At 44.8% G+C, this 4,802-nt stretch overlaps 2 non-coding genes across 2 annotated transcripts; both read right to left on the bottom strand.

Annotated features, from left to right (window-relative positions):
- Positions 1-3,983: 3,983 nt before the first annotated feature.
- LOC122135232 lies at positions 3,984-4,103 on the bottom strand. The gene has a single exon (XR_006153417.1). It is a non-coding gene; the product is annotated as a 5S ribosomal RNA (ribosomal RNA).
- An 84-nt stretch (positions 4,104-4,187) lies between these two features.
- LOC122135240 lies at positions 4,188-4,308 on the bottom strand. The gene has a single exon (XR_006153424.1). It is a non-coding gene; the product is annotated as a 5S ribosomal RNA (ribosomal RNA).
- Positions 4,309-4,802: the final 494 nt, after the last annotated feature.

Below are 4,802 nucleotides of genomic sequence, written 5' to 3'. Positions count from 1 at the left end.
GATCTCTGGGGCATATCCTCTCCACCATGCCCCATAAGCCCTCCTCCATTCTATGGTGGAGTGCCATCTTTCCTTCCATGAATCAGATGAAACCACTCACCACTATTGTGAAACACTTACTGCTGCTGTGATGTTTCCATTCCAGTCAATGCAATCCTCGATTCTGGGTCTCAAAAAAGCCGGCAACTTTATCCCTGGCTCCCTCTGCCGTCCGTTCAGGCTGTCAACCTCCAGGCCACAGCCCACGCAATCCTTCTACCAGATCCACTTAATAACTGGAAGGCCACTAAGCAGGAGACGGGTTCGCACGTGAGGTTCGTAGAGCTTCTTTCCTGTGTGGAGAAGGAAAAAGGGGACGAAAAGGGGGGACAGAGGAGCTTGCGGCCATGTATTGACTATTGACTAGCGAGCCCTCAACAAACATTACTGTCAAGTTCAGATATCTCCTTCCTCTTGTCCCATCAGCCCTGGAAACCTGGAACACCCTCCGTGGTGCCACTGTCTTCACCAAAGTTGGACCTCCGCAGTGCGTATAACCTCATCCGGATACATGAGGGGGACGAGTGGAAGACAGCCTTATCACACCCACTGGACACTACGAGTACCTCGTGATGCTGTATGGCCTGGATTCAACGCCCCCCTCCGTATTCCAGGACTTTCATCCACGAGCTGCTCCAGGAGTTTCTCCACAAATTCGTCTTAGTCTACATCGATGACATCCTGATTTACTCCCCAGAGCTTGGCAGGAACTTGCGTCAACACACGTTGCAGAGACTGGTACCCGGAAAACGCCTGAGGGAATCCCCAACTCTACCTGAAAAAGCGGACAATAAAAAAAAAAAAAGTGCATAGAAAAAAAAAGTGCTCCCTTCCATCAAGCCCTCAGTGCAGTTCCTTGGGGATATAATGCCACTTTCAAAGCAAGCAGTTGGCATCGGGATTGCGGTAGAACTAGGGGAAAGGTGGGCACATTTTTGACCATCAGGAACTGGGTCCCATAACACCCACTTTTGCCGTAAAAGGAAACTTCCAAAGATTCCCTCCGGCTTCTCCAATTTTTTTACCGCCCGCTCCCATCCAGAATTATTAAGCTCCATCACCAGGTCCACTTACCGGGAAGCCTCCTCCGAAACAAGCCACTAAGTCTCTGTCCTGGAACACCCCAACTCGGGCCACGGGACACGGAGGGAGGCCTTCGCGCTATCACCCTTAGGGAAGACCCTTCACTAAGCCACTCCTCTCCTGGTTCATCCTGACCCTGACAAGCCTTTCATGTGGTGGGAGGTTGGATGTGCCTCCAACCCACCACCACGGAGTGGGGAGCGGCGGTGCTTTCTCAGCAGCAAGAGGAATCCCAGGGGGGAGTACTCCGATTCCCATCCATGTGATCCTTCTTCTCCCGCAAGAAAAGCCTCACCCGGCGGAGATATTATCGGGGGAGTGTGAAAACCCTGAATTAAGGGGCGGAGGTGAATTATGCCCCCCATCGGCTTTTCTAAACCGAGAGCTCTCTTCTGGCCATCAAGTTAGGCACTTGAGGGGTGGAGGCATTGGCTGGAGGGAGGGAAAGACCCTCCCATCCGTTTCAACAATAGTACCAATTGACACCGGGACCATACCAGTAAGGTGGAATCTGGAGTATCTTGAGAATGGCCAAGGGAATTAATCCCAGACAAGGCCGTTGGGCTTTATTCTTTACCACTTGTTGTCAATTTCATGATTTATCTATCGACCTGGATCCAAGGAACGTCAAGGCTGGCTGGCCCTATCCGGTCGTTGTTACACACCTGAGGAAAACTTTCAGTAGAAAAAAGTATATTTTCTTTTCTTTTTTCTCCATTGGGAGCGTGTGCACGGTTCACTAAAACAAAATTGTCTTCTTTCATTTTAAATCCATTTATTACCACTATACATTTTTCCGTGATTTTTTATCTATTATATATAAGTTTTTTTTTTTGGTTGGTTTTTATACCTCTGGTCTTTTCTTATTAAAAACTTCGCCACTCCTCCCATTTTTTTTTCCTCTTCATTATTGACAAGTAATTCCCCTTCCCTTCTTTTTCTAAATATCCTCCATAAAACATGTCTTTTTCCAGTTTGTATCTTGCAATATTAAAATCACATCCTTCATTTTCGACACAATTCCTTCACCTTTTTAAATTTTATAAACATTCATTAATCCTCTAGCATTAAAAGTCACAATTTTCAGCACCATAAAAATAAAAAGCCATAATAAACCCACCCCATATTGTCACTCCATTCCCTCTCCTTCCTTTACCATTTCCCCACTGTCCTTGTTTGTTTTCCTCACATCCTTGTTTTAATACTTTTCTTTTGGCTTTCTCTAAAATTGGTGTTTACCTTAGGTTTTTTTTTCTTCTTTTATTGATTCCCGTAGTGCCGGCATCGTTCGACCTATGCATGCAATGGCTTGTCACATTCTCACCTTCTCAAGCGACCCCAATCCTGCCTATCGATGTCTTTTTTCCAGTTGAAGCTGATAAAGAAATCAGTATTTCCATCAGTGACACCGTTCCTAACTTGCACTGCATTAATCAAAGCCCTTGTAAATCCTTTCCGCTTAAAAATGTTTCCCCACGTGTGTGTGCTTGTGATTATCCTCTCTTGTGTTCCTTGTGTTGTTCGTTATCGTGTATTTTCTTAGCTCCATCTATTTATCTGTGATTCCTCATGCATCTGCCCGCACCCCTGCTCTTCCTCCTGAGGTTGTTCTCTGAACCAGCCACTCGCACTTGCCCTTCACACAAACCTGACAGTCCGGGCACATTCACCGCATTACAGACTCCCTCGCGAAGGGTCCGTCTTTCCGCACACTTAAGCATTTGAAGTCAGACAGTGCTTCATCAGTCGTCTCCACGGGCTCATACAGCATAACTACCTCGATCAGGTTCTCACCGCTGGCATGTATCCCCATGAAATCTGATGGTTAGCTCGATTTTCCGTCTCCATTCTCGTGCCTGCGTAGGGGCAGAGAGAGCAACTACCTTTTGGTACAGTAATCTCAGGAATCTCGATTCCATCTTCTATTAGTGCGGGTGCTCGGTTTTGTATCTAGCCAGTTTGAGGTAAACGATAACTTGAGATCAGAGAGGTATCTCCCCTCCAAATCGTCCTTATTGATTCGATGAGATTGAGGGTATTGTGTAATGTATATGGATCGTAACCGCACCTATTTTCCTTATCGCATGTACTCCCCCCTTATTTAAAAAGTACACTAGTGTCGGTTCGGATTAACCTCACTGGTAAGGTAAGCAGGCAGATGCATGAAAAGAGGGGGACAGCAAAATCCTTATTGTTCAACTTTTTAATTTCACAAGTCTTTCCTTTTTATCATCAATCCTTCTGCCAGTTTCTCAATATCTTCCTCTTTCTCCAATGTAAATTTCATATTGGTTCATCATTTTTGGTCTTACCGCTAGTATGCTAGTCACTTCAATCTTGTCTTTCAATGCTTCTATATAATGCCCTCTGCTCTCCCATCTTGTACCTCCGTCAAATCAATCACAACCGTTGCTTCCTTAGCATAGATCCGTTTGAGTTCTCCTTTTTCTGAAAGTTAATCCTTTTCTCGTTGTCTTTGTCCAGTCCATTTTCAGTTAGCTGCCTTAGGTCTCTTTTGCCGAAAAAACCAATGCTTCTGTAGCCTGCGTTTATGCGTCCATTTAAAAAACAAACAAAACAAAACTACCCTGCAACGGATTCCCAGGACGAAATAACAAAAAAAAATAAAACAAAAAACTAGAACACCAAAATGCGCAGCACCTGGTATTCCAGGCGGTCTCCCAACTACTCTCAGTACTAAACCAGGCCAGACCCTGCTTAGCTTCCGAGATCAGACGGAGATCGGGCGCGCTCAGGGTGGTATGGCCTTAAGCGAGAGCTCTGCTGCAAAGTGTGGGCTATTTAAAGATCAGCCACCCTAATCTGCAGTATATTAGATCAATTTTGACGAAAAAAACTAAAGCTTACAGCACCTGGTATTCCCAGGCGGTCTCCCATCCAAGTACTAACCAGGCACCGACCCTGCTTAGCTTCCGAGATCAGACGAGATCGGGCGCGCTCAGGTTGGTATGGCCGTAAGCGAGAGCTGCTGCAAAGTGTGGGCTATTTAAAGATCAGCAACCCTAATCCGCAATGTATTAGATCCATATAGACAAAACAACTAAAGCTTACAGCACCTGGTATTCCCAGGCGGTTCTCCCATCCAAGTACTAACCAGGCCCGACCCTGCTTAGCTTCCGAGATCAGACGAGATCGGGCGCGCTCAGGGTGGTATGGCCGGTAAGCGAGGGCTGCTGCAAAGTGTGTGTGGCTATTTAAAGATCAGCCACCCTAATCTGCAGTATATTAGCTCAATTTTGATAAAAAAAACTAAAGCTTACAGCACCTTGTATTCCCAGGCGGTCTCCCATCCAAGTACTAACCAGGCCCGACCCTGCTTAGCTTCCGAGATCAGACTAGATCGGGCGCGCTTTTTTTTTTTTTTTTTTTTTTTTTTTTTTTAAAAATTTTCCATTCAAACATACATCTGCAATTATGTGACATATTAAAACATATAAGATGCTTTCTTGGACATAAAAACTCCTAAAATTAAGAGTTTACAGACATCTTACGTACAAAGATTTAAAAAAGAGGTAATTAAAAGGTTTAGTCTTTTAAAAATGACAATTCCATCCCCAAGTCCATTTAAAACCTTTAAGACCTCAAACATCATAAAAACCATCCATGATTTCCTCTGACTTAAAATAATAAAAAAGACATTCAGACATTTCAACATATTT

This window comes from Cyprinus carpio, chromosome A23, assembly GCF_018340385.1.
Source record: "Cyprinus carpio isolate SPL01 chromosome A23, ASM1834038v1, whole genome shotgun sequence".
Lineage (NCBI taxonomy): Eukaryota > Metazoa > Chordata > Actinopteri > Cypriniformes > Cyprinidae > Cyprinus > Cyprinus carpio.
This window is presented reverse-complemented; position numbering and strand designations above follow the sequence as displayed.